The sequence below is a fragment of the Vicia villosa genome, unplaced genomic scaffold (genome assembly GCF_029867415.1).
Source record: "Vicia villosa cultivar HV-30 ecotype Madison, WI unplaced genomic scaffold, Vvil1.0 ctg.001503F_1_1, whole genome shotgun sequence".
In the NCBI taxonomy this organism is placed as follows: Eukaryota; Viridiplantae; Streptophyta; class Magnoliopsida; order Fabales; family Fabaceae; genus Vicia; species Vicia villosa.
This window is the reverse complement of record NW_026705643.1, coordinates 1002-10424: the sequence shown is the minus strand read 5'-3', so window position 1 is coordinate 10424 and position 9423 is coordinate 1002. Positions and strand designations below refer to the sequence as shown.

General features: G+C 32.7%; 1 pseudogene; it reads left to right on the top strand.

The window, feature by feature from the left end:
* The first annotated feature begins 3218 nt into the window (after positions 1-3218).
* On the top strand, positions 3219-3748 carry LOC131635525 (agamous-like MADS-box protein AGL62; annotated as a pseudogene).
* The last annotated feature ends 5675 nt before the right edge of the window (positions 3749-9423 follow it).

Genomic DNA, 9423 nt, shown 5'->3' with positions numbered 1-9423 from the left:
ATACTTGGAAAATTGTAACTCTTCCACAAGGTAAGAAACCTATTGGCTGCAAATGGGTTTATAAAACCAAATTCAACTCCAATGGCTCAATAGAAAGACACAAGGCAAGGTTAGTAGCTCAGGGCTTTAACCAAATCCAAGGTATTGACTATTTTGAAACTTTCTCCCCTGTTGCAAAATTAACTACAGTAAGACTCATCCTATCTCTAGCCTCCTCTTTAAATCTACATTTATTTCAATTAGATGTGCATAATGCTTTTTTGCATGGTGATTTGGATGAGGAAGTCTATATGTCTCTTCCTAAAGGCTTAGACTCTAACATACCAAATCCAGTGTGTAAATTGCTTAAATCCATCTATGGTCTGAAGCAATCTAGTAGACAGTGGTTTGGCAAGCTTTCCACTGTCCTTCTTAAACACAATTTTACACAATGCACTTCAGACCATTCATTATTTATACACAATGCCAAAGATTTCTTTACCTACATACTCATTTATGTTGACGTAGATGCATCTACGAAAAAATATTTTTTTAAAAAAAAAGGTTCTTTCGGAGATGCATCTACGGAAGCACGAGATCAGTTTTGTCAATTCAGTGGTGCGCCAAATGCTTGTGGAGTGGGTTGAGAAATTTTCTAAAATTTTTATTAAATTTTTATTTTTTACTAAATTTGTGATATGGGTTTGATTTTATCTGCTTTTTTTTCTTCTTAATTTTTAATTTTTAAATCAAATTATTTATCAAATTAAATTGATATGTAATATAATTATTTGTTCGCATATGAGAATTGAACCTTAAAAATAATTGATGAATATTTCTGTATTTGTTGAGTTTAATTGGATACTTATATTTTTATCCAATTAAATAATATTATTTATATTTATGTTATTTTTAAAATTATTTTGTATTAAATAAATTAAAATTTTAAATTATCTTCTAGTAAAAATATATACCCATCCAAAACTCATTGGTATTGTTAAATTAATACTGCTCACGCCATTGCAAGAATTAAACTTAATAATAATAATTTGAAATTAAATTAATATTAAAAAGTAATCGTAATGATTAAATAAAATTGGATTTAAACTTTTGTTAAATTTATATTGGGCACGCCACCAAAAAGCCAAATGAAATGTTATTAATAATGATAAAATAATAAGAATAAATTTAGTTAGACTAAGGAAATAAGAGCAGGACAAAATTGATAGAGTTTCAACCATACACTCAAATTCTCTAGAATAAAAATTAAAAATTAAAGAAAAAAAATAGTAAAGAAGGTTAGATATTCAACTCGCATCGGTATATTCCTTTAGTGTGGGAGATAACCTATTATAATGAAGGTTAAAATTTTTGATTTTTTTAGTAGATAGCTAAAAGTTCTTATGATTACCTTCCAATGTTAATTATCTAATTACTATGACGACGTGATCAAATAGAGTGGTTACTTCTTTAAAATTTAGGTGTTTGAACTTATCAAACATTTTCTCAATATCTGTATTTGATTAAGTTCATAACTCTCACTATTTCGCTTTACTTTGATTCTTAAAATTGTGTCAACAAATTCAAAATCTTTCATCTTAAAAGTGGAAGTTAGAAATCTCTTTGTCTCTAAAATTTCATTCAAATCATTGCTAATATATCAAACTTTAATAAAAATTAAATCTCCCTAAAAAATGACTTATTTATATTTGGCTAAATTACAATTTTGGTCCCCTTGTTTTGATATTTTCACAGTTTTAGTCCCCATTTTCTTTTTAAACAGTTTTGGTTCCTCATCCCAATTTTGATCTAACTCATGTACGGTCATATACTGTTCATGTACGGTCATATACTGTTCATGTACGGATCATGCACTGTTACGGATCATCCATTGTTCATGAATAAAATTGGGATGAGGGACCAAAACTGTTTAAAAAGAAAATAGAGGACCAAAACCGTGAGAATATCAAAAAAGGGGACTATATTTTTACCTATGGGTGCACTCAAAAATCGAACAAATGACCACATGAATATCCGTTTATAAGCTAATAATAATAATAATAATAATAATAATAATAATAATAATAATAATAATAATTATTATTATTATTATTATTATTATTATTATTATAATAGTTACGAGACAATTGAATTTTTTATATATTATTTTAAAAATAAATAAATGAGAACTAAATTAAGGCTTATTCTTATCTTTTAAGAATTATTATTATATTTTTTAGGTGAACAATATTATTTACTATTATGATATAGAGCCAGTTTGTTTCGGTTTTAAAAAAATAGATTTTTTCTTTGTACTTTTAAAATGAATTTTTCAAAACAGTTTTTTAAAATATTATAAATTTTTCTATATTCGTTTTTTCTAAAATGAAACACTCATTTTAACATCTCCATTCACACGAAATAGAATTTTTTGTTATTGATTTTTTCTTCATTCACACGGTCACTATATATCATTAACAATTTTATAAATAGGATATCTTGAGTGAGGTCACTATATATCATTAACAATTTTATAAATAGGATATCTTGAGTGAGCGGACAACTGTAAAAATTAATTCTTCGAGTCGTATAAGATCATAGTGAACAACAAACTCGTAATCAGAACCAAATTCATATTATGTTAAATTAAAATGGTCTGATCTTAATTGAATAACTACAAACGTTGTAATACTTAACTAAAAATAATTTTTTACACAAGGAAGGTCTCCCATAAATCGCAAATATAAATATGCCTAAAATATAATATATGTTATCCAATACAAGTTAAATGTGACAAATGAATGACAATTGAATTACGTGTAAATTTTTAAAAATAATTTTAGTAATTACAATTAATATTATTTATTAAAACATTTTTATTATTATAGTTAATACAATAGTTAAGTAAAATAAAAATATATATGTTGAGAAAAAAATGTTGCAGTAATCTAAACTAATAATAACTATTAAAAACATGATAAAATGAATAGATAAACCATTTATCATGAAACGAATCCCATGTCAAATTTCAAATTCACCTCCAATTAAAACCATTTTGATACAAAATAGAATATAAAAATTTGGTCAATACATAAAATTAAATGCCAAATTAATTCATAATCTTAGATTGAGAGAAATTGTAGGAACTTATTTTATGACACTATAAAACCAATACTTTTATTTCCTTACAACTACAAGTTTCACATTTTGTAATACTAAAATTCCACTCTCATTTCACCATGAACACAGTTAACCTAAGAAAGAAAACCATGGGTCGTAAGAAAATCGAAATCAAAAAAGTCGAAAAAGAAGCCAACAAACAAGTCACATTCTCGAAACGAAGATCTGGTTTGTTCAAAAAAGCTTGTGAACTTTGCATCTTATGTGATGTTCATCTCGACATCATTGTGTTTTCACCTGCCGATAAAGTATTCCGTTGCGGTTGCAGTCAACCGAGCACTGACGCGGTCCTCAAAAGTTACATCCGTGGAACCACGGAATTTGAGGATCAGCAGTTGATGGGAGATTCTTTGATCTATGAAGAGTATAATAAGGAGTATGAAGAGGCATTAAAAGTGTTACAAACGGAAAAGAAGAAACTTGCCGATATTGAGAATTTGGCTAGGGTTTCGAAGAGAGGTGCATGGTGGAATGATTCTATTGATGATATGAGTGGTGAAGAACTTGAACATTTTATGATGTCGATTTTTGAGTTAAAGAAGAACTTGCTGAAAAAGAACATGAACATCTCATGATGTTTTCTACGTAATAGAATTGTTTTCCATTAATAAATAAAATGTTTTTTTTTTTGTTTGCTACTGTTCTTTCTGTGTGTACTTTGTTTATCTTTTGTTTATTGGAAATTTAATTTGGATATTTTTCTCATACTACGTGTTTATTTAAATTTTTTGTTTATATTAGAAATTACAAGGAATAATTAAATAAAAATAAGATTATTTCTTTTTCCAATTCCAACCTTTTTAATTTCAACTTTCAAAATCTCCACATTATTTGAACAAAATAAGAATGTATAGAGAAATTTTTTGGAGACTATATCAAGTGGATTCACCATTCTATATCAACAAAAAATAGTGGCTCCACCATTGTTATATTGAGTGAAGAAGGTTAGTTTCTATATATTTTATATTTTTATGTAATATTGTCATGAAGATATTAAAAATATTTTATCCTTATAAGGCTTTTCATACTGTTAAATTATATGCTCACAGATTAATAATTTAGTATAACGTGTAACTTTTAAGTTTATTAAAATAGATTAGTTTGTTTGAAATTATTTTTACAAATTTTAATATATTTATTGTTTTAATTTTTATAAACAGTAAATAAAATGCAGAATTTTTGTCTGTAGAAAATAATGCAAGAAGATTGGAAATTAAAGTTATAAATGATTTTTGATAGTGCTGAAGATGCTTGGAAGTTTTTGGTTAATTATAATGAAAAAGTTGAATTTGGGGTGAAGAAATAATATTATCACAAGAATAAAAATGGTATAATTACTTCTTACAAATTTATTTATTGTAAAAAAGATTTACGAAAATCAGATAAACGAAATTATAAAACAATTAATCCAAAATCGGAGACTAGAATAAATTGCCAAATAAGATTAGGAATTAAGAATATAATCCCAATTTACATTTAAAAAAACAAGAATAGATGCTTGGTTTAGAAAGAAATGATTTAGAATGGATGAATATGTTAAGATATTTTTAATTGTAATTCTTATTTAAGAAAGTGAGATTATGATTCTCTCTCATTATAATATTTTATGGGGACAACTTCTCTACCCATCACAAAAAGTTGGGCAGTATACCTCCAACCAATCACATGATTCCATCTCATTTAACACATTTAATTTTTCATTAAAATACTACAAATGTTTGTTATTTTTAAAACATTTTACAAAGGAGGTAACCTTACCCAACTTTTTAAGGTGGGTAGATAAGAATTCACCATATTTTATATAATTTGAATTGAATTATAGACACTATTTTAATTTGAATTAATGATAATATTCAATACTTTTTTTTTTAATAGGCAATTGATTAATAAAGCTCGCACTAGGGGTGCAACCCTTACACAAAAAAGACTAGAGCATGATTGAATCGGATAAAGGAAGTTTAAACCAATCATAGTAATTGGATCTAAACTTAGGATATCCGCTAGATAACCATCTCCAAGAAAGAAAAGTAATATTGGAACAAATTACATCAAAACTAAACACCTTCTCCTCGAAAATAATTGCATTCCTCATAATCCAAAGGCACCAAATCGTAGATAACCACACCACATTGATTTTGATTTTGCGGTGGCAATTTAACACCTTAGCTTGTAAAGCCCCTAAATCAAGAAATTCGTCGATGTTACTAACCTCCGAAATTCCAAGCCAAACGAAAATGTGACTCCAAATCTCCAACGCCCCCCGACAATGAAAGAAAAGATGATGATAAGTTTCATCATGAACACCGCAAAACACACAATCCGGATTCGAAATATTAACAACTCCTCTTTTCAATAATTGATCTTTAGACGGTAAACGCTCTATGAAGAATCTCCACGAAAACAACTTAATCTTAGGCGGAATTTTAAGGTTCCACATGACTTTCAACAAATTGAGCACTTGAATATCCCAAGAAAAGGATTTAGAAATGTTAACCATCCAAGAGATGTTCGCTACCGAAAACTCCCTATCCGGATTGATGTACCAACCAAAATGATCGCTTTCAAACTCACTCGGGGTGTAGCCAACCACTAGATCACGAAACCGGTTCCAAGACGAAGTGGCGGCCACCACTGCCCCCACGGCTGTACCTGCTGCCCCCACGGCTGTACCGCGGCCACCGCCATAAGAGAAAAGTGCAATAACATTCCAACAATGAGTACCGTCGGCCCAATCCAAAATATCCGCCACCGAACACCATTTCATGGTTGATAATTCATACAATTCCGGGAAAAGAAGACGAAGAGGTTGATCACCTAACCATAGGCTATGCCAAAAAAGAATATCCTTCCCATTCTTGCAACAACAAGTGACACATCCGGAAAAACCGCCATCCACCAAACCATCTAACAACTTGTTCTTGCACAAGTCCCTCCACCAAATCGATTCATCTCGCCCTATCATGTCTCCGCTAGAATCTTGAATCTTTAATTTTGGCCTACCATATCTCACTTTTAGAAATCTACTCCAAATAGCATTATCTTCATTTAGAATTCTCCACTTCCACTTCAAGAGTAAAGCCTTATTCACCTCCCTCACATCTTTAACCCCCAAACCACCTTTCTTCTTTGGTCTACACACATCTTCCCACTTCACCCAATGAATGCTCCTTTTCTCAAAATTACCACTCCAAAGAAACTCACTTTGGAGCCTTCTAATTTCTTTAGCCACATTTCCCGGAACTTTAAAGAAGGAAAAGGTGAAGATGGGAATTGAGTTCAAAACCGAGTTTATAAGCGTGAGCCTACCTCCCATAGAGATGTTCCTTCCCTTCCACGAAGAAAGACGCCTTTTAATTTTATTAACAACTTCCGCCCAAACCTTCTTCTTTCTAGGATTTTCCCCCACCATGATGCCTAAAAATTTGAAAGGAATCGCGCCTTTCTTGCAAGCGAGAAACTTCGTGGCGGCATTAAAATACCAATCACCCACATTAACTCCTAAGATGTTGCTCTTTGAAAAGTTAATCTTCAAACCGGACACCAACTCAAAACCTCTCAATAAGACCTTCATATTCCAAATGTTGTCACTAGTGGCATCCCCAAGAAGAATGGTGTCATCCGCAAATTGAAAAATATCCACATAGTCTCCATCTCCATACTTGAAAGGTTTGAATTTATCCAATTCTACCGATCTTCTCACAAGAGCGGTTAGACCTTCCATGGCAAGAACAAAAAGAAACGGAGATAAAGGGTCACCTTATCTCAAACCTTTGTGCACCTTGAAATCTTTAGTTGCGCTTCCATTTGTGGTGTCGTTTTCTTTACCTCCCCGTTTCACTTGGGAGGACGGCACGCTAGACCCTTCACGCGAAATTTGGAAGGAGAATGCGCCCGTGGTGGGATGAATTTTATTTCAGTTCTTCCTACGATATCACACGAACTTTCTTATTTGTCCTACGAGTAGGAAAGGGGAAAAAAGATCTCAACTAAACCCTAGGAGTTTGCTAAGTGTGGGGATTTCACCTAGACTAGAAATTCTGGAGTCCGGGGGGTCGGTTATACATAGGGAAGTGTTTAAACACCCTACATATCTGTAGTACTCTACAGGAACCTTCTCTGTGTCATTGTGTTTGTGTTTATTGCTAATGATTGGGAAAGTTTCTCCTTTGTGTTAGGAGAAGGAATTGATTTGATTTGAAAAGACAGACAGATAGACAGACTGACTATTTTTGGTATTTTATTAGCTCGCTGAGATTCCTTGTGAACCTCATGCCTACATATCCCTAGTGGAAGTCAGAGCTTAATGTAGTTCGGGGAACTAACTAGGGAAATTAATTGTTTTTTGGTGCCTTGCTTGAAGCTCAAGGGTGAAGCTTGGAATTAAATCTCTGTTTACAGTGAAGAGACATGAAATTATCTCTACAGAGAGGTATTTGTACTATTCTACCACAAACATTTTGAAAGAGTGACAGAATAACTGAATTCATTTCATTCAAGAGGGGGACCTTACTTGTGTGTGTGCAAGTATGCCAGTCAGATGCCTCTTAAATGAAAGAAAGATGCTCGTCCAAATTAGGGAAAGTGTACAAGTCTGGGGATGTGCCAGAGCATGTCTTTCAGAGTCCTAAATGGGAGACTTTGATTGAAATTTGAAATTGAAATGGAAATGTTTGTTTGAATGTGGTAGAGTAGTAAAAATATCTCTTTATAGAGATAAGCTATGTCTATCTACTGTGTGAAAGATTTGACTTTAGCTGGCTTGTATGAGGCCCAAGCTTGAGGCTTTTTGATTGATTAATTAATATTATTGACTCTGGGAGATGACTCCACTGGGGATTAATTACAGGGTATTTTTGTGTTCTGTACAAAGCCCAGAATTGAGGCTGACTCTATTTAGGGAGACTCTATTTGTGTGCCTTGTACAAAGCCCAAGGTTGTGGCTGACTGTTGAGGATAATTAAATGAATGACTCTATTTTGTGTGCCTTGTACAAAGCCCAAGGTTGTGGCTGACTGTTGCTAGGGAAAACATTATTTTCTGCCTTGTACAAAGCCCAAGGTTGTGGCGGACTCTTAAATGAATTAAGTATGGATGACTATATGGGGAAAGATCCTAAGTGTTAGGAATCTTTGACACATGAAAGATATGGTTTATCTGCCTTGTACAAAGCCCAAGGTTGTGGCTACTGAGTGATGAAGGACTCACTGGGGAGACTCTATTATCTGCCTTGTACAATGCCCAAGGTTGAGGCTGACTCTTAACAGGGGAGTTTTATTGTTTGGGTGCCTTGTATGAAGCCCAAGGTTGAGGCTAACTGTTTTTGTTGGTTTTGACTCTACTGAGGAGGTTTTATTTATTGAAAGACTGTTTTTTCTTTGGAAGCTAACCCTTTCCAGGGATTTTGACTCAGCTGGTGAATTTGTCTGTTAAAAGACTGACTTTATCATGTTTCTTTGGAGGCTGACCCTTTCCAGGGGTTTTGACTCTTTTGGGGAAATTATCTCCTAAGAGAAATGAATCTATTTATTAATTAATTTTGGAGGCTAACCCTTTCCAGGGGTTTTTATTGAAATGATGGATTGATTTTAATTGACTTTGGAGGCTAACCCTTTCCAGGGATTTTGACATTTTAGACAGATGTTGGAGGCTAACCCTTTCCAGGGGTTTTTATTGAAAAGTGGATGGCAGAAAGATTATCTAGTGGAGACTCTTTGTTTAAAGCCCAAGATGAAGGCTGACTCAATGCTGAGGATGACCAAAACATAGATCCTAGACTCTACTAAGGAGGATTGATGAAGATAAGGGTGACAGAGACTGTCCATGTCTCTCATTCCAAAAATGTACTCAATGTGAAATTGAGACAAACTTAGCTTGTTTTAAGTCTGGTTTAAATTGGAAGAAACTCACCAGGGTAGGCTAAAAGGTGACTAAAGACCTGTTCCTATGTTTATAAGAAACCTGATGGGTCCTTGTATACAAGCTCAAGAGGAAGCTGGAAATGCTTTTAAGAAGCCTGTGGGTCCTTGTACAAAGCCCAAGAGGAGGCTAATCGAGGGTCCTTGTTGTAGCACAAGAGAAAGCTTATGTAGTTTTGAACTTATTTTGGCTCTAAGCAAATGGGTAAGAGGTTTCACCGGGAATAATTCCTCTTTGGGTGGATGTGTCCTATATTTTTGGATTCTAAGGTTTTTGCCAAGATGTTTCACCGGGAATAATTCATCTTGGGGGTTTGAACTACAGATCTCTAATTAGGAAAGAGCCTTC